Source organism: Mirounga leonina, unplaced genomic scaffold (genome assembly GCF_011800145.1).
Source record: "Mirounga leonina isolate KUSES-001 unplaced genomic scaffold, KU_Mleo_1.0 Mir_168, whole genome shotgun sequence".
Taxonomy (NCBI): domain Eukaryota; kingdom Metazoa; phylum Chordata; class Mammalia; order Carnivora; family Phocidae; genus Mirounga; species Mirounga leonina.
The window spans coordinates 70,862,224-70,888,114 of record NW_023270426.1 but is presented as its reverse complement, the minus strand read 5'-3'; the positions used below and the strand labels follow the sequence as shown (position 1 = coordinate 70,888,114).

The window sequence follows — 25,891 nt, the reverse complement described above, 5'->3', positions numbered from 1 at the left end:
ATAGACAACATCAGTAGAATGTAAAACTTCTTTATACAAGTTATCAGTTTTTCTATACATTTCTGTCAACATGCCCCCAATAAGCAAACATAAAAATAGCATTTATCATTTATTGAAAACCTACACACCAGACACGGGGATATGTGTTTTCCAGATATTATCTCATTTAATCTTCACACACACTCAAAAAATCTGTAATGTAAAATTGGTATCCAGTTTCTAGAGGTGAGAGAACTGAAGCTTCATAGTGTTTACAGTATTTAATCATGGTCATTCACCTAAATGATGGACAATATGGGATCATCCAGGTCAATCTAACTCTGAAGCCATGCCAATTCTATTTAAACTAAGTCCCTGCTTTCCTGTGATGTTGTTATGATCTGTTTGTCTCTTTTAAAAAGCATCTTTGCAAGTGCCCTCATATTATTCAAGTTTCTCCAAGAAGTAGATGAATTTGCTGCAACATTCATAACAATTTTACCAACTGTTAATTTGGAACATTTTTAGCATGTTAAAAATATATAATCACCATTCCTTATACTTCGCTCCTGTTAACACATCAACACCACTTCCTTGAATAACTTCATGCTCTTTATTTTGCAAAATACCATTTCAATTAAAAACAGTGGCTAGCTGCCAGATTCAACAGTAGTAATTGCTTGTCTTGCTAACTGAAAACCCAAACCAAAAATGACTTGAGGAGGGGAATTATAATCTAATAATCTATTTTGTAAAAATAACGTAGCCCCCAAAAGCGAAATTCAGTGGCTATCATAGTAAAAAATAAATGCCTTTGAAATTAATCAAGTTATATGCTGCGTTATTTAATAATCAAAACAAATACATTAAAATTTTCTTCATTCCATGCCTGTTTTTCCTATTTAATGTATAAGTTAAAGTATATATTCTCATAGCTAAACTTATATAATAGCATTTTTGCAATCTGGTGGTGAAGCATAGGAATCAGGGACAGTGGCTAGGTTTTATTGTTAAGACAATGAGAAAACAAGATTTGGGGCCTAATGATCAAAGGTCCACTCCATCAGATTAGCCTTATCTTTGCATCTCAGCACAAATCTGAGAATATTAGAGTGCCCAATGTGTGATATTAATTAATTAACTAATTAATGGACAAACAAATGCATGAAGTTACCAGGGGTCAGATCCTCAGCTATACAAGCTAAGACCATCATCAAGATCTTTTTGTTTACCTGGTTTTAAATTTTGTTCTTTTCTTTGGTTTTTCAATTCCTGAATGAAATTCAGTTTCTTGGGAGATGGAACACCTCAGAACTCTTTTAAAAGGCTTATTTTAAGCTAGATTGATAATTTATTAGTAGTTACTATTAATTTGTATATACCACTTCCTCCCGGTGTGCAGTTTTATTACGCAAACCAAATCATATAAGAGAATCTGTCCACTAACCACAGAACAATTATAGGAAATGTTTCCCTTGCTTCAAGGATATTTACATCAGGCTAGTATTTTATTCTTTATATCTTCAGAGATACATAAATCTAGAATGTAACTAGTACTGGTCATCTGAAGCCTTGAGACATCTTCCTCCAGCAGTGCTGGAAAAACACAGAGCATTTTTTGTACCCAGTGCTTCTTTTCAATATCCCTAAATAGACAGATGTTTCTCATCACAGTTTTTTAACAATTGTCATATGATATTTACCTAGAGAGCAGCTTATATGATCCTAGTTACAATTTCAGTTAAGACTTTGGAAACAAGAAGCATATTTACAAATCCTGTCCCAGGATAAAGTATTCCAATCTGTCAATCATTAACGCAAGAAATGTTTTGTGGTGGACATTTCTGATTTCTTCCATAGTATCAATTCCTACTTTTCAAAAGTCCTTAGTTATCATGCTGGGAGCCACTGGTTCCAGGAAACCTTACTACAGTGGTGAAGCACATAAGCTACACTAAGCCAATCAGGTAGCCTATCCCCTAAGCACACGCCATGTAACCCATGCCTAATTGACTGGTGAGAATCTCAAGACATGGAATGAGATATCTGGAACAAAAATACAATTTTGCTTAGGACTACCTAATACACTCATAAGAGATCATTTTTCTTCCAGGCAGGAAGCTAGTCAAAGGATGGAACCAATACAGGAAATAACTCAGAGTGAGAAATCAGAGAAAACTGCAGAGAAAAACAGAATGAAAACCTGACATTATAAACCTCTGGATCAAACAGCACCTAAACCTGAACCACCTCTGGAATTTCAACGGCTCCGTTTCCGGGTGATCTGCTCAGTTGTACAAGGTTCCATGCCCAGAAGGGATCTCCACACTTGGTTTAACGCTCTGCTGTTGCCTTCTTGAAATTCTTACATACTTTCATCTCAGGACCTATGTTTCTAAGTGAGATCCTCTGTAACAGTAGACCTTGTCTATGAGCAAAAAAGATACACTTGGCAGCAACTAGCACAGGTGGGCTTGTCAAAGCAAAATGCGCCTCTCTAGCCCTCTCCAGGACTCCTGGGGCTCTGAGAGAAAAAGCTGGCCAGGACCTGGGTACAGATCCACAGCAGCAGGTGCAGAAACAGCAGATGGGTGGCAGTGAACGAAGGGGAGGGAGAGGAGTGACTTCTGGTGGGGGCAGTACACAGGGGCTGGCTTGTCTCTCTGCACCCAACTGCACGAATGTTAATTCTGGGGACTTTGGGATCCAGAGGCAATAAATCACAAGTAAATAAAAGAATATACTTGGACATCCCAATAAAACATGTTAAGGAATTATTAAAACCCTTCAAAGAGTTTAGAAGCTCTGGTTTTGAAAACTGCTGCAACCTGAAATATTGCAAAGCAAATATCCCCAGGCTTAAAGAAATAGAAATTAAATTTAAAGATAGTCATGTCACAGTACCGTGTCCGTAGATGAGCTTCCACACTGTGGTTAAGGGACCAAGGCTTTTTCCCCCTTGCGCTCCACCATTTCACCAAGTCTTCTGGATCATCTGCACCACATGAGAGAACAAGAATTATTTTAATTTTATAAAGAACACAGAAGAGTCCATAAGAGATTTTAGAGGTCATATCTGGTAGTATTGAGCATAATTTCTGCCCAAATTTCTCTGATCAGAAGTCAGTCCTGTGGCCCCACTAAAGGCAAGGGTTTGTAGCCGGATGTAGGGTAAGAGTTGCAAGAAGAAGGGAATTCAGATACTGGTGAGCACTACCACTCTCCATCCCATAATGTTTATGCAAAATTATGGTTCTCCCCTTAGGTGTCATCCCTACTTTCTGATCTGGTGATCATGCCATTTCTAACCTTCCTACGTAACTACCCGCAAAGAAAAAGTAATTTGTATTTCCTGTTTCCATTCCTTTATATCCTATTCATCCTACTGTAATCGGACTTATGTCGCTACTCTTCTAATGAATATGTTTTAACTAAGTTACAAATGATCTCTCTCTCTCTCTCTAACAAATTTCTTCTCTCACCCGCCTCCCCCAAACGCTCTGGACTCGGGCAGGACTCTTCGCAGCTACTGGCGGGCGTCTCTCCAGACACAAGCTTCCTCCTCTCACGTCTATACTCTCGGGACCTCCTCGCCTCTCTCGATGCTAAGAAATCTGCTCAGGCCAAGACCCCCGCCTCTAAAAGCACCCCCGCCCGAGCCCAAGGAGCCCGCGTCCACCCCCCCGCGTCTCCCAGCCCCCTCCCCACATTTCCCGGGGCCATCCTCTGGCTCAGTCCTGGCCCCTAGATCTTGTTCTCAGGTACCCTTCCCTCAAGTGCCCCCATTCAGCCTTCGCCTTTCTCCCCCGAACCACCTGGGGCCCGGCACCTCGTCCACGCTCCAGCAAGACTCGTGTAGCCTGCCGCAACCGGGCCTCCCGCGGGAGCAGACGGATTTCCGGGCGGGGAATGAGCGCCCTCTGGTGGCTGAAGCAGCCAGGGTCGCAAGACGCTCCCCTTGCAAAGCCTGCAGCAGAGCTCTCACAAATGACTTTCTGAATACAACAGTCAGTGTGCAACTTTCAGCATTTAATTGAAATAACAGTACATTTGGCTGATTCTCCCAGTCCGATTCAGTTATGCCTTCATCTGTGGTACTTTTTACCTTTTAGTCATCACCATTATGGAATTTAACACATCGCATCTTAAATACCTTGTCTGCCTTGTGTAGACACCTAGAGGTCAGGAACCATTCTTTTCAATTTTGTAATTCTGATCCCTATTGCCGTGTCTGGAACTTATCAGCATCTCAATAAATGCTGGTTGACAAACAAATAGGTAAAGGAGTAGCCATATTGTCTTTAAAGTCTAACACGGGGCATCCAGGTAAAGATGTCTAATAGGTTGTCCATTATATAAAACAGTAATTGATCGAAAAGCCTGTCTTCGGGCGGCACCTGGGTGGCATAGTGGGTTACGCCTGGGGCCCCTGGTTTCGGCTCAGGTCATGATCTCAGGGTGGTGAGATCAAGCCTGCCTCCCACTGGTGCTCAGGGCAGAGTGGGCTTGAATTTCTCTCTCTCACATTCCCTCTGCCCCCCCCCCTTAAAATGAATAAATAAATCTTTTAAATTTTTAAAAAATAAAAAATAAAATGGTGTATTCCTTAGTTGACAGTCCTCCACAAATATGCAGAAGTTGAAATTCATGTGTATATGTCTGGGGTTTACTTAGTTCCTAGAATCTATGAGTTAATAATTTTCATCAAATTAGGAATATTTTTGGTGACAAATGTTCTGTTTCCCACTCTCTTTTAGGAAAGTCAATATATTAGGCTACTTGAAGTTGTCCCACAGGTCTATATGTACTTTTTATTCTCTCTTTTTTTTTTCTTTTTCCCATTTTGGAGAGTTCCTATAGCTTCACATTTACTATATTATCTTTTGTAATATCTGGTCTCCCATTAATTCCTTCCAGTAATTTTTTTTCTCAGATAAGGGTGAATAGCAAAAGTTTAAGTCGAATCAAGAAGACAGGGGTAATCAATGATGCCAAATGCCTCAGATAAGTAGAGTCAGACAAGAAAATGTCCTTAAGATATCTTTGGAGTCCCCAGGTACAGTATGTTTGGAAATGAAGTAAAAGTGAATGTTTACTTATAAGTGGGATGTAAGCATTGTGATAGCCCATATAGAATATTCTTTCATAAATTTCAGCTGTAAACTAGAGAAAGAAAGGATAGTAGGTAGTATAATGGTATGAGAAATGAAGTTTTTGTTTTCCATATTTATAAGGTAGGGGAAATTATCATTTGCTTATATGTTAGAGGAGAGGGGCCAAATGATATGATATTGTTAAAGATAAAAATAGAAGGGATGACTGATGGAGTACAACTCCCAAAGAGAGACCAGAGTGTTCATGCCAGAGTTTGAATGGTGAGAGAAAGAACTGGTGGAGACATACATAACTTTGTAGTTTGAAAAGGAAGGAGGAATGAATATATGGAATCTTGGCAATTAGCTTCTAGATTTTCTGTGAAGTAGGAAAGCAGTTTGTTGAATGAATGCTTAAATAGAATTAAATGCAGAGGAAAGTGACAAAAATATGAGCATGTACATACAGGGAATGGGAGAAAAAGCTGGCTACATAATTTTATATTTGTTTTCTTTGTTTTTTTTTTTAAGATTTTATTTATTTGAGAAAAAGAAAATGAACAGGGGGAGGGGCAGAGAGAGAGAGAGAGGGACAAGCAGACTCCCTGCTCAATGCGGAGCCCACTGCAGGGCTCAATTGCAGGACCCCAAGATCATGACCTGAGCCGAAGTCAGACACTTAACCAACCGAGCCACCCAGGTGCCCCAACAATTTTATTTTTGAATTTAAATAAACAATAAATCCTGGGGAACAATGAAGGTCCTGCTCAGCTAAAGACCTGAAACTATAAATTTGAAGTAAAACTCGATCCTAGAGTTAGATTTTTCCCCCTTCATTCTATTATGCCCCTTACAAAGCACAGAAACAGAGAAGGATGGTGTGAACAGAATCAAAGTTGAAATTTTGCAAGGTGGTGGTGATGAAACAGAAATCAGGTAAGATTAAGGTGACAGCCCAAGGAAGAAACGGAACACAGTAAGGACTAGTAGCATCCAGAGAAATAAAGCAAAGGACTGGGAATTATAAGGGTGTGGAAGAGCAAAAGTAAGGAGAGCAAGCTGGTGAGAAATCTGAAGAAACAGAAAACTGTAAAAGTGGAGCAACGGACTCCAAGATTTCACAACTGAAAAAACTCAGTTATGACTTGCTGTCCTGTGTGACCCCTTAGGTGTGGGTTGCTGATGAAGTGGAATAGAGATTCACCAGGAAAATCAAACAGGCAAGGTGCTGGATTCATCATGCGAACAGCCCTGAGGTTCCCAGGATAACCTGAGAAAACTGAAGGAGAAGAAGGACCCTGAGTTAGTTGTCAAATTCTCAAAAGAATATATGGACAGCATTGGCTAAGAGTGGGTGGGATGTAAGAAAACAATATCCTGAGCATTAAAGAAGGAGGCTTTTTGATCATGAGAGGAAGATGCATTCCCATCCTCACCCTCAGTATGAAGTATGTGGGGGATGAGAGAAGGAACAGACTTCTCTATGGAGAAAAGTAATAGAAACAGTGCCCGTGAAATCTTTCCACCTAATTTCACATATTTTATGTGTATTTCTAATTGTTTCAATGTCAATTGACTTTGTCTTTGAATTCTGGGGAGCGCCTTATTTAATTAAATCACACAGAGAATCCTAATAGGCTATCTACTGAAACAGGAGGAAAAGCACATTAGTCAATAGGGCAGTGGAATGGCAGTCAGGAAAATCAGTTGGGTAATAAACACAAATTTCCCTATTGGTCGATCCAAAAGGCAGTATGAGACTGGCTGGGGAACCAAATCATGATCAGGTCGGCATACAATTGCAAAGAGAATTTACTCCAAACAATCCTCATTCAGAGGATATTGCTTGATTTTTATTCACAAATAAAATTTTTTTAAAAAGAAACTGGTATTTTTTTTCAAACTGAAATGAAAAAGCCACAATCCCAACTCTTCTTTTTTTTTTTTTTAAGATTTTATTTATTTATTTGAGAGAGAGAGAATGAGAGAGACAGAGAGCACATGAAAGGGGGGAGAGTCAGAGGGAGAAGCAGACTCCCTGCCGAGCAGGGAGCCTGATGGGGGACTCGATCCCGGGACTCCAGGATCATGACCTGAGCCGAAGGCAGTCGCTTAACCAACTGAGCCACCCAGGCGCCCCACATCCCAGCTCTTCTTAATGCTCCAGGGAGGCACCTCCTAAACACTAGGAATAATCAGATTTGCCTCCTCAGATGCCCAGGGGTACAGAGTTCAAGGATTTAGAATGTCTCCTTACCTGCAGTCCCATCCCCCTCCACCTCTGCTGGACCACTTCTCAGCCTCCTCCTCTCCTGCCTGCCCAACGATAGCACTGGCCCTCTGTCACCAGCTAGGGCCTGGTCATGAGCATCTAGAGGGTGGAGGTCAGGCACCTTCACCCTGGTGGGACTTGGTGGTGATCACTCCTCCCTAGATGGCAGAGCCTTGGAACATTCCACAGTAGTCTCTCACTCACCCTGAGCTAGGTAGCTAGGGCCTCCAGAAGCAGGGGTCTTAGTGCCCTTTGTGGTTTTGGCCTGACTTCCCTGCTCAATGAATTCGGCATGTTGGTCTGGAGCCTGGCCAGAGGTGGGGACCCAGCATATGGTGAGCCATGCAAGCACACTCAGTCACGGGACAGGGCCCTGAGGGGCCTGGGAATGTCTGCAATCACCCTCCAGGTATCCTCCTGCCCAAAGAGCATGCAAGTAAACAGTAAATTTAAAACTATGTATTTATATCTATATTTACATCCTTAGGTTGAGAAAGAGGGAGAAAGACTGCCGGAAGAAAAGAATTTTATATTTTAGTACTTTTACTAGCACTTATTTCCTGCTATTTGAAAAGGATCCTACATTTTCATTTTGCATTGAGCCCCACAAAGTATGTAGCTGATCTTGCTCTGAGCTCTCAGCAACAGGAAATGACCTGAAGAGTTTAAGCCACTCACTTCCATCTGGCAGATTATGCAGAGGGTTCATAAGAACATTCCACTATTCTTCCATAGACAAATGCCCCCTCCCTTCCCACAGATATTCTAGTGGGATAGTTCTGTGTCTCTATCTGTCTATGACATCTTAAGTGCTACAGATTGAAAATTATATAAGGTGCAATACTTATGAATTGAATGACTGAAGTATCCTGAAACATCATTGTAAATGGTGAGTTCACACCTCCTTGAAATATGCTATTGATAAGCTTATGTTAAATGAATGTTTATTTCAGATTTTGTGCTCTGATAAATTATCTAATTTAACCATAAAAATCCATTTATTATAGGAATTAATCATTAGTTCTATTTTAGATATGAGGAAACTGCCTGAAGAGGGTTATATGTCACCAGCTACGTAGTGGAGTTGGGAATCACATCACGGCCAACAGGCAACACTATCTATAGACTGGCAAGGTTGGAAATGTTGTACTATATAGAAAATCCTTGATTGGGGAATCATGCGGGAATATAAGATTCCCATATGATTTTTAGTTCGGAGATGCCATTTCAAAAATAAAAAATCTATTAATCTTCTTAATGCTTTAGATCAAAAGTCTTCTCCTCTCTGCCCCAGTTTTAATTAATATAGCTTGTCTTAATATCCTGGATAAGGCTTTTACCACCCCTCTATCAGTAACTATCCACTAATTTTAAGAGAATTCAGACTTTTATGCAAGACACAACAAGATATTGCAACATCAGTTGTGTTATAAAGGGATTTTGCCACATGAAGAAAAATAATTCATTTATCTTTAAAAGAGAATTTTTTGTTTCTAGAATTTTACTATTGGATAAGACTAGAATATAGGTTCCCAAGTCAAGAAATGAGAAAAACTTAAGTGGTAATTGCTTAAGCAGAGAGCCCATTTAGATCAAAGAAATATTGTTTAAAGGACTAAAGGTAAAATATGTTTTTATTATAGCTTTTAGCTTGCTTCAAGATCCATTGCCTTTGAGGTTGAAAAAGCACTCCAAAGAGGGCAATAATGATTCCAGAAACAGAGATTATACTCTATTGATGATGTCCTTTCCTATCCTCCCAAGTGGCTTTCTATTACTGATATATACCAGACCAAATTGTGTACCTTTCTCTATGAATAATGAAAGCAGGCATAAGCACAAGAAATATAAGGGGACTGTTGTAAACAGATACTTCTGTTTCATTACCACTGTTTTATTAACAAATCACTTCCATTAAAGAGATTATGAGATTGCAAAAGGCAATCCAAAATGAAATAGTCCAGGCCTAACTTTCATTTGGTAATGAATTGAAATGATTTGCCTGCAGTCGATTCAGTTCCTCATTGTTTCTGTGACTGCGCTAAGTCCATTTTGTATCTTGAATTGTGAGTGTGCTCTACCCAGTGGGGTATGTGAATCATCTTTTCTAGAGGAAAAGGATGTTTCCAATTAAACCAAGATATACATCTCTCACCTCCTAATGCAGAAAGTGCTGTGTTATATGTAATATACCTTACATTGCAACAATGTGCTCAAGAGCCCCATACTTCTTACTGTACTTATCCTATAATCCAATAGCTTGTGACAAAGCTATAAGCTTTTTTAACAGTCACAACTCCACAACTTACTATTAGCATCATCTTAATCTTTTTTTTTTTTTTTTTTTTTAAGAGCGAGACGGGTTTGGGGTGGGGCAGAGGGAGAGAGAACCTTAAGCAGGCTTCACATCCAGCACCAAGCCCAGCACAGAGCCCAGCGCAGAGCTCAATCCACACTAAGGCTCCATCTTACAACCCTGAGATCATGACCTGAGCCAAAATCAAGAGTCGGACGCTTAACCAACTGAGCCACCCAGGTGCCCCAGCATCATTTTAATCTTAAACCAGCACTTCACTTTTGAATACTGAAACTTTAACTTCTGGGGAGAGTCACAAAGTGTCCTGTTTCAAACTTTTTTTAAGTGAGGGGAACCAAATGTGGAAAATAGGTCTTGTGTTTCAAAGCCTATAATTATTGGGGATTATTCAGGTATATACCATCTTTTCTTTAAGATGGTAAAAAGAGATGTTAGTCATATTTTGTTTCATTTTGGAGCTTGGAAAAACAAAATGTTGGCAATATTCTAACAATTCCAAAATGGATTTTAAAATGAGCCTGGTCTATGGAAACCAGAAATCTGAAAATCACAGAAACGTAGTGGTGCAAGGTAACAACTTACATGAATATCCTCAAGTACAGAGACTCAGGAAATAAGGGGAATTAAACAGAATTGATTTCCGATGGAATGAGCACTAGGTATATAATTGAATAAATTTTGATATTTGTAAAAGTCGTTTGAGGTTTCACATTCCTCAGAATTTCTCCTATCTGCATACTATTGTGTTTAAACTTTCTGCATACTATATACTTAATAGACTTCATTAACAAGGTTCTACCAGTCAGTCAACATTTTACATCAAGCTTAAAACATAATTAAATCTTGCAAAATGCAAGTAATTATTATTTTTTATTTGTTCTGATATGATTGAGGAATTTTATGTATTTCCGAAATAATTCAGTTTTTGTTTGGACAATCAAAGCAGCAAATACTCAGAAAAATAAATTTGAAAAACAGAGAAAATTATAAAATAAAGAATAAAATAACCAGTAAAGCCCTAACAAAATATATTACTCATTATTTTACAATTGTTTTTCTAAGCGTTTGTTTGTTTTACAATATGGGGATTTTACTGTTCATATGGATGTCTCTTTTTCCAGAAATGTATCATTTAAAAGGAGAATTCTGGGGTACCTGACTGGCTCAGTCGGTAGAGCATGCAACTCTTGATCACAGAGTTATAAGTTCAAGCCCCACGTTGGGTGTAGAGATTACTTAAAATGATACCTTAAAAAGAAACATAAAAAATAAAAGGAGATTTCCAGATAACAATGCAGGATTACAAAATCTACATCCCTCAAAATTAGACAAAATTTTGAAAAGTAGAAATAAGCAAATAGAAATTTCAACATCTGCAAAACAAACCAAGTTAGAAGTCAAATTTCATGCCATAATCTTTGAAAAATCTGGACCAAGAAAAGAATTCTGCTACAGCAATGTTTGTGTTATAACATGTGTGCATCATTTCCGGAGAGAATGTGAGTCAAGGAAATCTCCAAAATTCTCATCAATACCCACCAATTTGAAGACCAGTAGATAAACATGATAAGTAGGTAGTCTAGGAAAAGCAGAGGCTCAACCCCTACAGAATAAAAGCCTCTAGCCATTTACAAGTATTGCATGATGAGCTAGGGGGAGTGATTTGAGGCACCCAAGTCTTCTGCCAAAGGATCATGATATTCCCTCTAGCTAAGTACAGACAACCCTAGTTCATACCATCTCACATAAACTAAGAAGTGTAAGAAGTGTCCAGGATATCAAACAGAAGCTACATGTAATTCCAGCAAAGCTCTTCCTCCCAAATGGACCAAAAAGTCACATCTCAAGTCACAAACTATAGGTGGGTAGAGGGTAAAAGATGGGTTTCAGACATAGTAGTCATGGAATCAAGGAGAATTAATCCACATGATATAACAACAAACAAAGGTTTTGGCAGAGTGAGATGAGAGAAAGAAAATATTTAGCAAGTAAACAAGTATACCACAGAAATGGATAAAAGAAATGAACAACACATTTTTAAAACTGTCAGAGTCCAATCTAAAAGGAAACACAATGCAAGAAAAAGGAAAAGAAAAAAAAGCAACAGCTCGTTGAGAGTGCCTCACAATCAAGAAAAATCAGGAATATTATAGTGAAGCGGACCAAAATAAATCTTACAGAAATAAAAACTAACTTAGAAACCTGTGGAATAGATAGCTATGCCCCAAAATCATAGTATTGATCTAAATGAGGCTGAAAAAGGAAAATTCAACAAATGAACAAACATTTATCATAAAAGTATATATAAATATTAAACTGGCACACTGCATTTTTCAATAATGTGACATATAATAAAATATTGAAAATATTGTGATTATACCGTCAAACTTGAAAAATAAAGAATTCTTCAGGATCCTTGCAGAAAATGTCACCATTGGGGGTTAGAGGTGGACCTAGTCAACTGGCCTCAGGTTTTCCCACTAGGAATTTCAGATAGCAGTGAACGAATTATCTATATATCTGAAAGGAATATATGTTGATGCAAGAATATTATAAACAGTGATAACTTTTTGTTCACATACAATGGCGGTAAAAGAGATATTCCTGAAAACTCATGAATCAGAGGGATCTGTGTGTAAAATAAAGACATATATATTATATTTAATACTCATTTATTTTTATATATAAATAAATAAGTAAAAAGAAAGAGAGAAAGGGGGATGGGGTAACTAGGAACAATATTCTCCTAATGCATTATTTCTGGATGGAGACATATTTTAATTTCCTGATTCTTCCACTTGCTTCTTTTTTTTTTTTTTAAAGATTTTATTTATTCATTCGAGACACAGAGATACAGAGAGAGCAAGAGCACGAGCAGGGGGAGAGGCAGAGGGAGAGGGAGAAACAGGCTCCCTGCCAAGCCAGGAGCTGGACGTGGGGCTTGATCCCAGGACGCTGGGATCATGACCTGAGCCGAAGGCAGAGGCCCAACCCAGGCGCCCCTTCTGCTTGCTTCTTAAAATAATATTTAGGTATTGTTTGGTATAAAATAATTAACTGATTATTCTAAAAAGTTTGAAGCATAATTTTAACTATTGCCTAATGTGCATTTTGTGTATATACTATATATAATTATAATAGTTTACATTTCATTTCTAATTTTTTGTTACTGTCAATCACACTGTGATGAATATCTTTATATAAAATCTTTGTATCACTGATTATTTTTAGGAACTGAGTCTAAGAACTACTTCCTTAAAGAAGAAAATATTTTAAGTTTCTTTAGATATTAATATGTTGCTTTGCGGGGAGATTGTCTCCATTTACCCTTCCATCAAAAATGAAAAGTGTTTATCAGACTGTACCCTTTGCTTGACTAAATATTTTACATTTTTACTTTCTAGTCATATTTTTATATTAATTGTCTTTTCACATCTACCATCTGTTACTAAAAAGCCTTTTTAAAGTATAATAAAGATAACTGGGGCATATAGTTGACATACAGTTTTGTGATACTAACGAAGTTCAACACATCACATCTTTTTTAGCCATTTGTATTACTTTTCTTGCAAAATACCTGATCAAGTTTGAAGATTTTTTTCAGTTCTGTTTACTTGTTTATTGATTCTAAGAGTCTTCAAAGATTTGGAAATTAATACTTTTTGTTTACATATACTGCAAATATCTTATCCCAGTTCATGTTCTATCTTCTAACTTACCCTAAAATGCATTTTCACAAGCCTGAGTTCTTTTTTTCCCTTTTTAAATTTTTTTATTTTTCATTATGTTCTGTTAATTTACATATAGTTAATTAATCATTAATCAGTTAATGTACATATAGTACATCATAAGTTTTTGTTGTAGTGCTAAAGTTCTTAATTTTGATATTACCAAGTTTTTCAATCTTTTACTTATGATTGCTGCCTTGTTTCTTGTATAAGAAATCTACGTTTTCCACATCCCCAAAGGTAATAGTCACTCCTTTGGTCAATAACCTGCCATGACATGTCTTTCATAAAGCAAAGTTCCTCTTAAATAGAAGTCTTTTTCACAATCTTCTACTCTCTACTATTGGCAATTATCTGTTCCCAAATCACTCCTAAACAATCCTAATATTTTTGTTTTCTAAGAGGCTTTTTAATCTGCTTCCTTTTTAATTTCCTTTTATTGGGGAGGTTTGACTATTCTTGGCCCTTTGTACTTCCATACAAATTTTAGAAACAGTTTATTATTTAAGAAGAAACTTGTTTGGGGCACCTGGGTGGCTCAGTCAGTTAAGTGTCTACCTTCAGCTCAGGTCATGATCCCAGGGTCCTGGGATCGAGCCCTGCATCTGCAGGGAGTCTGCCTCTCCCTCTACCCCTCCCCCCCCACTCGTTCTCTCTCTCTCGCTCTCTCTCTCAATAAATAAACAAAATCTTTAAAAGAAAAAAAAAGAAGAAACTTGTTTGAGCAACCTTGAATCTATACCTAGGCAGTATTGACACTTTAAAAGTTTTTAAAATACATAAACATTAAATATCTCTTCAAATATATGTCTTGATGTAAGAATTACTCTGATAATTTTTTTAAAGATTTATTTATTTATTTATTTATTTATTTATTTGAGAGAGAAAGAAAAAAGGGAAGGATAGAGGGAGAGAATCCCCAAGCAGACTCTCCACTGAGAGCAGAGCCTGATGCGGGCGGGACTCAATCTCATGACCCATGAGATCATGACCCGAGCCAAAACCAAGGTTGGACACTTAACCGACTCAGCCACCCAGGCGCCCCCCATATGATAATTTTTATGAATGCTAAGAGTTATCATTTTTAAAGTTTTTATTAGTTTATAGTTATTTCCAATGGGATTTAAAAAGAAACATAATATCTGAAATTTGGAATATATTAATCCTTTCTCTATACCATTTGATGAAAGGTAGATTTTTTTTTCTCTGAAATATTACTATGTACAAATATGTGATATATATAATATGTAACACAAAATATATGAATATATATTAGGTATGAGAAGAAGGCATATATATACATAGATAAATTATATATAATGTATTTATAAATATCTAACATAAAGTGCATACTATATAGAATTATATGTAATATAAAATGTCAAGGATATCTACATAATCCACAATTACTTATATTACTCAAGTAGACAATATAGCTCTTTATTATTAACTCATTTTGATTTTCCAAACATTGATAATGTTGTTTCAAAGTATCTCATCAATATTCTTTGTTGATATTTCCTTGTATTTATAATATCCTTGTGTTGTGAAGCTATCTTGTTTGGAGGGAAAATATTAATATTTTTGAGCTTCAGCAAAGATTGCAGTCTCTTTTATAAGGTAAACATTTTGTTTTCTTTAATTCTTTCTATTTTGTGTTCCTCTTCAAGAACACTATTGCCATCCTGTTTTCTTATTTTGCTTATGGTAATCCTCTATCTTTGACCAGCCTTTTTTAACTATTTCAGATGTACCTCTGTAAACAGCATATAGTTATATTGGTATTAAAGATATATTTTTAGTTTTATATCTAAATTGTTAGTTTCTGGGGAGGTAGAACTGGGCCTTACATATCTCTATATCTCCTGAGTAGTCTACACTGTTCTGGACATAAGAGAAGTCCTGTAGGATTCTGATCTATTAATTCTGACATAACATCATTTATGAATTGTCAATATGAACTATTATAGTTGAAAAATCCGAGGACACTTTGCCTTAGATCTTAGTTTGCTATCACAATGCTATCTAACATCCCTTAACTACTCTTCTCTTAGCTGAAAAAGAAGAAAAATTATGTTTACTCATCAGGAAAACTGTTAGAAATGCCCAGAGTGATAGACACTGGGGAGGGTATGTGCTATGGTGAGCGCTGTGAATTGTGTAAGACTGTTGAATCCCAGATCTGTACCTCTGAAATAAATAATACATTATATGTTAAAAAAAAAAAAAAAGATCGTAAGAAGGGAAAAATGAGGTGGGGAGAATCGGAGGGGGAGACGAACCATGAGAGACTATGGACTCGGAGAAACAAAATGAGGGTTCTAGAGGGGAGGGGTGTGGGGGGATGGGTTAGCCTGGTGATGGGTATTAAAGAGGGCACGTACTGCATGGAGCACTGGGTATTATACACAAACAATGAATCATGGAACACTAGATCAAAAACTAATGATGTAATGTATGGGGATTAACATAACATAATAAAAAAAAAAAGAAAAAAGAAAAATTATGTGAGAATGAAAAAAAAAAAATGCCCAGAGTAAAAGGCATTTAGAGAAATGCTTGTTAACATTACCACGTCTTCTATAAAAATGAGCACAGGTGCTATTAGTTTTTAATAAAATAAATTCCCAGAGCCTAGACACTACTTTTTCACCATAGAAATCACAGTTTAAACTTCCTCTGAGATGGTATGAAAGCTTCCTATGATTCAAGTCTAGCCAGGAACCACAGAACTGAATTGGTTAAGTCTGCTCAAGGTGACAAGCTGCCGGCTGGCAGACAAAACAGTTAGAAACCAGGCCGAAAACGCTACATCTAATTTTACTTAGGATATAAGAAGAGATCCAGAACACTGGTCTGTTTACTGGCAATGTAACGTGTATCCCCGCGCTATTCTCAGATCATCTGGGAGGAGGTGTGCTCTTGAAGGAATAAGGCAGCTCATCTCCAGGGCTCTTTACCTAATTATTATATAAATATGTTTGTGGCATAATGTAAAGTTTGACAAAGAATGGTCATATTTTTGTCACACATGTAAACAGAGTTATTTATCCTAATATAAAAAGCAAGCAAGCAAATTTTTAGCAGTCTAAATTATAATACAGTGCTTTTTTTTGTTCTAATTCAGTTTCTTAGTAGATAATTTATTAGGTTCAGTGTTATATTTCTTTCAAAGTTCTGTGTGCCGTTTGCACTTACTCACACATTCATATATTCTGTGCATGAAGGTTTGAGTAAGGGGTGTGCAACAGAAGAGTATGTTGCAGACAGAGAAAGAAGTAAAAAGCACAAATCTTGGTGGCTTCACAAGAGCCATCTAAACTCTTCCAGGAAAATCCCTGAATATAAAACCTTACCATGCAGACAGTGGTAATCCTTTCATTTAACTTCTTATTTTCTTTTATGCTTTCATTAGCAGTCTATGTAATCATTCATTTATTTTTGGAGTTGTGTGGCCTCTAGTGGTATATGGAAAAAACATACAATGAAAATATTGCAAGACTTTATACCACTATCTCCCGAGATACTCAGCAGAGTATTATCTGAACTTAAAACAATTATATATGCGTGACTTTGACTTAATACAATGCTCTTATGTAACAGTTTTAGATTTGGGCCCCACTTGTTCCAAAGCCCCTGCTACTTCTAGACATATATTTATAGGAAAATGATATGGAAATAATCATTCTATTTCTCTTCATGCTATTTCTTACATTTTTCCCCAGAGGTCAGCATCAATATTTAGACTTTATAAGAAGATACTTCCCCTAAGTTAGTAACAATTATTTTTCAAAAGGGTGTAGTCAAATTATTAAAGCTTGTTAGGAGTGTTATAGGCATTTTATTCTTTTTTTTAAGATTTTATTTATTTGTTGTAGAGAGAGAAAGAGAGAGCAAAGGGAGGAGCAGAGAGAGAGCGACAAGCAGACTCTGCATTGAGCGCAGAGCCCTAGGCGTTGCTCAATCCCAGGACCCTGAGATCATGATCTGAGCCAAAATCAGGAGTCAGATGCTTCACTGACTGAGCCACCCAGGCCCCCCTAGGCATTTTATTTTTAACCAAAAACTCATTTTTAATTAATTCAATTTAAAATGATGACCTAGTTTCCCCCCAAACTTCTGAAACATTTACAAACCATAACACTAGGTCAGTCAGAATAAGCCGATAGAAATCAAAACAAATGTCACTTTGTTTAATATGAAAAACTGCTATTTGCATCTTTATTCAGAGTCACTGTATGTTGAAAGACCATAAATGGAAGACTAATTAAGCTTAATCAAATTGTGAACTAATTTACGAATATGTTCTTCAAGAAATATTTGACTAGCTAGTTCGTATCTTTGAAATGTTACACGACTTGAATTACATTCTATATTTCAATCAATTGGATCTCTTCCTTATTCTGACAAAAAAAAAAAAGGTATTGATTCCAAAGGAAACCCCAACAAGTAAGAAAAATGTACAACTTGCCACAATAGGGCCATTCGGCACTAATGTCTTTTGACATATGGTACTATATGCAAAACAGGGATTGCCTTTGGGATTGCCAAGATCTCTTCTGAGACGTTCTTTGCTTCTATTTCAAAACGTTACAGATCGAAAGTCTAAAAAAAAAGAAAAAAACACTGAAAGCAGACAGTAAGATACTCCACAGTTAAAGTATTTTTAAATTTATTACAAAGTATTAGCCTGCTGCTGGAATTATTCACTAGACTACAGATTTTAAAGACATTTCCTAATGCATCATGTTTATTAGCACAATTCCCCTCAGATAATAATGAAGGAGTTTACAACTAGAGATTAAAAGATAAAGCCAATGCGGTATTTAGTGAGAAACATAGAGTGATAAGAAAATACAAACTAGGTGTCTACTGATGCCCTTTGCAAGAGAAGATTATTCCACAGCTTTATCACACTTACACTTTATAAGATAACTGAAGAAAATGAAGCCTAGGAATATGTGAGCTATGTAGTGGCAGTTATTGGAAATGGGTTTTTGATTTAGTTGCCAACTGAGAATTCAAAAACAAAATAAAACCCTTTCATGGCCATCAGAAAATATGAGCTTCTAAATAAGAATAATGAATATTGTCTACATAAATGATCCCCATGTTAATTCATCTAACATCCTTCAAAACCAGGATAACACTATTTTAATAGAATTCTGATAGTGAATGTCTAACACTGAAAAGTCATTTGTATATACACATAAAACCATATTATATAAAACTGTGAGAAACGCCATTCTTATAATGAAATTGAGAAGGTAAAAGTGAATACTCTTTGAAAGAGCAAAATTCTTCACAGTTGCCAACCTCCCTTAATGTTGATATTACCAAGTGTTTAGGGATGGGTGAAATTCAGCTATATTTGGCTGGAGTAAGTTTCTGGGCCCAAGAGAGTGGTAAGAAGGATATGCTTTGAGGAAAGGTTTATATTTGCAGTATATTTTGAAGTCAATAGAGTCAGCTGTCATGTTTGAGAATCTATTTAATTTATTCTGGTCAATCAGAATAAATTTATTGACCATATTTATTTATTGACCATATTAATATATTTTTTAATGTTTTATTATAGGATGGCTCAGTTGGTTAGGCATCCGATTCTTGATTTTGGCTCAAGTTATGATCTCATGGTCATGAGATCAAGCCCTGTGGAGGGTTCTGCTCTCAGCGGAGTCTGCTTCTCTCTCTCTCCCTCTCCTTCTGCCCCTCCCTTCACTCATGCTCTCTCACTCTCTCTAAAATAAATAAATAAATCTTAAAAAATAAAATAATAAAATATTTTATTATGGATTTTTTTCAAATATGGGCAAAACATACACAAATTACTATGATGAATTTCCATATATATAATATCCATCTTCAAACATATGATGCTTTCTATTCTTTATTAGGATCAAGATGCAAAAAGTTTGGTTAAATACAGACCATACGAAAACAGCATCAGAAATTATCAGAAATTTCTAAGCCTTTTTAGGAGAATGTTTAGCAGTCACACACCTCTCTGCCAGCCAAATAAAACTAGGTAAAACACTTAAATAACAATCATTAGCTTTGTTTATTTGGGTATGCTAAAACTGAAAGGCAGGTTAGTTATCAATATACTAAAAATCAGATACTAGGAATTTTAGTCCTGATTTGCCTGCTACCATATACCTTTTAAAAACTTCTTTTTTCACATTTGAAAAATGTATAAAACACAAGTAACATATTATATATGTATATATTATATATAAATATATATATACACACATGTACATGTGCTTTAATAAGCTGATATTTATACACATATAAATACCAAGATATGTGTGTTTCTTTACATGCATACAAGTATCAGTTTACTATAGCAGTTGGTAAATTTTTGAAAATAAAATCTTCTGAACATTAGATAATTTTCAGTAGGTTCAAACACTATAGCTCCATTTTCAACATCCCTGAAAAGTCCTCACAACCCCACTCACAGACTTTTAGAAAAAAAAAAATAGACCATCAGTGTTAAGAGGTTCACTCTGAAGGTGAGATAAACGGTGGTTCCAATATAATAAATAGTCTGGCCAATATCTCTTTAGAGATATCTCCGTGTTTAGTAAATTCATCTAAATTCAATAAAATTAAAAGCAACTTGAAATGTTTGCCAAGTTGGAAGTAACGTCTCTGAGAATTTAGAGATATTTTCTCTTGATTAGTATTTTATACAAATGTTTTTGCATCGTTTCAACACAGAGCATCATAAGTAGGTCTCCTGATGTTCCTGGGACAAGCTCAGATGTCATATTTCCTCCAAAGAATGTAGAACAATTTAAGAAAGAGCAAAGTACAGGGCCTTCATTACAAATGGCCAAATCTACTGCCTCTCCAGGGAGAAAAAGGTGAAGATGTAGCTCAGTGTTTTTGATACTATGTATAGCCTTGAAGTAAACTTGTTTCTTTGGTTGTTGGGTTTTTGTTTTGTGTTTTTGTGTGTGTGTGTGTGTTTTCTCCTAGACCTTTCTTCTTTGACAAAGTTCAGCTTGACTTTCTAAACAAGATTAATGTTTATGGTCGACACAGATTATTCTGATGTCAGTCAAGGCACTGCTCTTTCCTTGGTTACTAAAACAATATTGGTACTGGCAGGTATAAAACACGCTTTCCAACACAGACAGACAGTGAGTTCAGTTTGGAATCTGAATCCAAATTAGGTCCCATATTAATTGCAAATGGTAAAAACCTTTGCTTTAGTTTTCTAATTAAGATTAATGATGGTGGTTTGAAGAGTTGATACCAAAACCCTGGCATTAAGAGCAATAATTTTTCAACGATGGCAAACATGCTTTTCTTTTGAAGTCTTTCCTAGTCCAAAATAAGAGTTGGCAAGAAGAAGGTGGTATTGAGAGGGGCAGAAGATTTGATAGGAGCATTTCTTAAGAATAAGCCCCAAATATATTGAGCATACAAAAATCTCAGGAAAAATATCATTTCAGGCAGTATGTACCCGATCAAAACCTGCTCTCCAAAAAAAAAGAAAGATAGAAAGAAAAAGAAAGAGCTCAGCTAATATGAAAAACAAGGGGCTCCATGTTCTTGAATGAGATTCTATTGAAAGTTATAAATAACTGGTAAAAATAAATGTTTCCAATTAAAGTGCTTCTGGATATCTGTTGATTGTGAGTGAGATGATTTAAACAGAGTGCACAGCCAGAGCACAGATACACCATCTGGAATTACTAACCGAGAAACCCATAAACTCATCGATGTATTACATGACTTACTGTCAGGCCTCCATGGGGTAGGTATCATCAGATTCTAAAGCTTCACATTTAGGTCACTTTAGAACTCGCTTAAGACAGAACATGTTTCATTGAAAAAAGGCTCCCTTTTTGGATTGTGTTGTGTACGCTCTGAAAACAAATTCCTCAGAGGGAGATGAAAGACAATCTGGGGAAATAGCAACCAGTAAGATTTTTCTCCCAGCTGCTTTGTCTGTTTTAGACAACCGCAGAAATCATACAGTGGATTTTGTTCCACAATCAGTAATACACGTCATGTCTGAAAATATAGACCTCTTTGGAAGGATGACTGCTTAATGCCCTTAGGATTTTGAGGTGGGTGTTTAACTTTTTTTTTTACAATTATATGAACACAAGAGAGCTTTTGTGTGCCAAGACATACATGTTCTTTAAGCAAACAAAAGTGGAAAATTTTAGCACATTCCACATTAATAGAAACAGAATTGAATTTGCCTGAGTTCTGCTTATGAATGGCATTATTTATACAGCTGTGAATTGTATTGAAACACGACAATGTGGGGGAAAAATCTACATTCATTGAATTATCCAGCTGACTTCTGTTTTTTTAATGTACACTCATCACAAAATCTAAAGCACCAATTTTTAAAAATACTGAATGCTTTTAGAAAAAGTTCCATAATTCCTTCTCTTTTGGTCTAACTGCTTTTCAAATTGGGTTATGACCTGTAGAAATGAATTGTATACACAGGCTTGTTTTATTAACATATCTTATACTTTTCTTCCTTTAAGTGTGAAAACCTTCTTGTTCTCTAGCCTTAAATGAGAGAAGAATCCCATTCTCCAACTCTACAGTCTCTCCTGAAATTGATTGGCTATAGAGAACCTATGGATCTTTATCTGTAAATCATTCCCTGTAGCATATAGAGATTCCTGCAGCCACTCTTCTTGAAATGGACAGAACAACATGTCAGAATATTTTATTTCTTCTCTAAAGTAGAAGGCAGAGTTAAATTCTTGACAATTTTTGAGAAATCAACATTAAAATGGTGTGATCAAAATGAAAATCAACACTAAAACAGCATGATCAAAATAAAAATCTCTATAAGCATTGCCAACACTAACCTCAGTTTCACTGCTGGGAAGAGTACACTAAATGGGCTTGTTTACCCCTAGCAAGGGCAATTAAGAAATGCAAATAGGTGTGCTATGCAACAGTTAAGAGCACACAAAAGTGAGTAGGAGAGGGCATATTTTTGGTGACTTCAGGTGGCAGCAGTGATCCTTGCTTAACTATAAACTAAGTTCCTTCTCTTCATCTCCATCACTGTCATATCCCACATATGCCAAACAAGTGAATATTCTTGAGTTTCTGAATAACACCAAACTTTCTATGAATAAGTTATTGACCTTTTATATAGTTATTGGCAGAACCGATCATTAACCTATTGGTCGTCTTTTTTATCACTTTTTTTCACCTTAGTATAGGGTCTTTCTTGATAGGCATTTACCCTTATCAACTTTTTCCCAAGAGAGCTGGGATTATCTGTTGTATTTTATTTCTTTATCCAAAATTTCTAAGTTCCATACTCTGTGAACCCATTTGGTATAAGTTTTTGATCACTGTTTTAACAAATCCCCACCAACCTACTAGCTTAAAACAAGATGAATTTATCATCGATGTTTCTGTAAGTCCAATATGGATCTTACCGAGATAAAATCAAGGTTTTGCTTGGGCTGTATTTCTTTCTCTTGGCTCTAGGTGAGAATTTATGTCCTTGTCTTTTCCAACTTCTAGATTCCACCCACATTCCTTGGCTGGTGGTCTTCTTTCTCCATCATAAAAGCCGGAAAAGTCACATCTCTCTTTCTTCCTTGTCTCATCCATTTCTCTGACCACAGCCAGGAAAGGTTCTCTGCTCTTGGAGACTAGTACATGTGAATAGATTGAGCCCCCCAGATAAATGAGAATAATTTCCCAGTCTCAAATTCCTGACCTTAAATCACATCTACAAAGTCCCTTTGCTATGTTAGGTAACATATTCACAGGTTCTAGGGATTATGATGTGGACCTCTTTGGGGTTATCATTCTGCCTACCATATCACCTGAATAATTCTTCTTAATTTCGTTTGCTATTAGTTTCTTAGCTTATCCCTAGGAACTACAAAAAGTTGAGATTCAGACTTGGTAGAAGAGGTGGAAGAGATCTGGGTAAGACTAACATATATGCTCTACCCCGATTATCTTAGCCATGTGCTTCCAATCAGAAGCTCAAACAGTCATAGATACATACATGTTGTCCCTGTCCCTGCAGTCATTCAGATAAGGGGGAAATAAAGTGATTGCCTTTAATATCTTCCTTTTCACTGATATCATGTCTGTTTTACCACATGTTCTGTCCTTATCTTTTAATTCTTGTGTTCTGATGGTTTCCCAGAACTTTAGACCTGCCTATTTTCTCTAATCTCTAATTTCTGTTCTCCAAGGGACTGTTCCTCTGCCTGGCTGAGTGTTCTCAACCTTAATAATATCTGAATATTGCCCTCTTGGCAAGATCAGGATATTCCTTCCACTTAATACAGCACATGCTCTTACAACCTCCTGCTCTATTGTTGTCCCTTTAGTGTCCCCAAAAGAAAAGAGATATCATTTTCAGATTAGGATAATTTGAAGAGAGTTTAAAAAGAGATTATTTGCAAAATTTCACAATACTGTAAGGGACTGTAGGATAATGCCCAGCTAGTAAAATCAGAATTGCTCTAAGCCCTGGAAGAACCAAAGGAACAAGAAGGAATGGTTACTAGAATACATTAGGTGAAAGTCAGTCACATTTGAAAGAGCAGTGAACTGCAGTGAGGGAAATAGCCAACCCAAGATGGTCCTGCAGAGAGGAAGTCAGGAGAATAAATACCCTTCCCATTAGCCAAACCCAACTGGTAGCAAGAAAGCCCATTGTTGTGATCCACATGAGTAGTACTGCTGGCTATGAGAACAGAGTGAGAAAGAGTGGAGAGCAAACTGGGAAGGATAAATGGCAACCATCTAATAATCTCCCTCCCTGCAAATTTGAATTATGGTCCAATCTATTCTCACCCTGATATGAACTCTCATCATCCCAATTCTTTGTCCTGAATCCAGTTCTATTTTTAATTAATTTTAATCAATTTTTAATTAAATTATTTCTATTGTTTCTGGTACTAATATAGATTATCCAGATATAACGGAAATTAACAATAGTGTTAGAACAAAAAATAACTTATGATACCTGTTCAACATTAAATGAAGTGACTGACATATCTTAAATATATATCTCCTTTCATTTGGTGCTTCTATTAATAATGTAGTAGGCTAAAGACTATAGATATCACAGCATCTGAATCAGGAGTAACATATTCATGAAACTTTCTTATGTTTATACATAAGATTTAAAGGTTGTTTATTCACTTAAGTATCATAAAAACTCTTATCATACCATTTTAAATAAAGTTGACTTTCCCATGTAAAAATGAAAGAATAAAATACCAGTGAAAACTAGGAACAACTGATGATGATAAAAGAATACTCTTACCTTACCATCACTATGTAAACATTTAGCTTAAAATAATTAAATTCCAGAAACATCAAGAGAAGATATTTATTAGCGTGTTAAGTGTTGTCATTCACCATAGCAGGGACTATGTTTCATTCATTTTATTCTATTCCATTTCATTTTATTATTATTATTTTTAAGTAGATTCCACACCCAGCATGGAGCCCAATGCGGGAGTTGAAATCATGACCCTGAGATCAAGACCGGAGCTGAGATCAAGAGTCAGACACCTAACTGACTGAGCCACTCAGGCACCCCTGTTTTATTAATTTTAATATCCCTAATAACCAAGCTGGCCAGTGCTTGGCTTGTAGAAACTGTCTTATGTATACATTTTTAAATTATGCAAATTTTGTCTTGCTTGTGTAACATGTACATATGTAGAAGTTATTTTTCTATTAGTCATAGACATTGATTTTATATGTGTAGTAATGCAGATGTGCTTTCACATTTGACTAATGAATCACATAGTTACCATAATCTGTGATTTAATCCACAAAATATACTGCCTTCTTATATTAACTAAATCTCTGTGACCTACTCCTCTAATTGATCTTACCAATCCCATTGCTTCCCATACCATTTATAAGATCTGATTTATAGCTCCAAACATGGCCCTTCTCTGCTAAAAAAAAATTGTCCTTGATTAGGTTGCCCACTGCCTCCTGAATTAAGAACAGATTGCTCCCAGAAATATTCAGGATCTTCTGCTATGTGCCCTTAACTTACCTTCCTAGACTCATTCCCTAATACCTTCTTATACAAAACCACCCTAGTCTATAGGGCACATTTGTGCAAATTAGAAAAAGACGCTAACTCTGGGAGGATATAATCCTGCAGGCACACATTTGGGCTAGAGCACACTACCACTTGTCCTCTTCTTTTGGATAAGCATACCCTGCATACCAGGGCACATGCCTCATCTAGTAGAGCATGGTAGGACATCACAAAGTGCAAAACCAAACACTTTATATAACACACTCTATGTTCCTGTTACAATGGTTCATTTCCTGTTCTTCAAAGGACCCTCTATTATTCCCTAGTTTGGTGCCTTAATTCATGTTCCTTCTCTCCATTTATACATTTAGACACTTCCTTAAATTTTCCTAAACTTCTATCTCATTTAGTTAGGCACTCAACTCATATTTTGTGTATGCCTATGTAGTAGGTCCTATAACTGGT

The 25,891-nt window shown here is 36.4% G+C and overlaps 1 long non-coding RNA gene across 1 annotated transcript in view; it reads right to left on the bottom strand.

Moving 5' to 3' along the window:
* Nucleotides 1–1,409: 1,409 nt before the first annotated feature.
* The window catches only part of LOC118017064, a 204,937-nt gene continuing 180,455 nt past the window's right edge, over nucleotides 1,410–25,891 (bottom strand). Inside the window, exon 6 of the long non-coding RNA XR_004681046.1 lies at nucleotides 1,410–2,974. This is a non-coding gene — a long non-coding RNA (uncharacterized LOC118017064). The remainder of the gene's footprint in view (nucleotides 2,975–25,891) is intronic.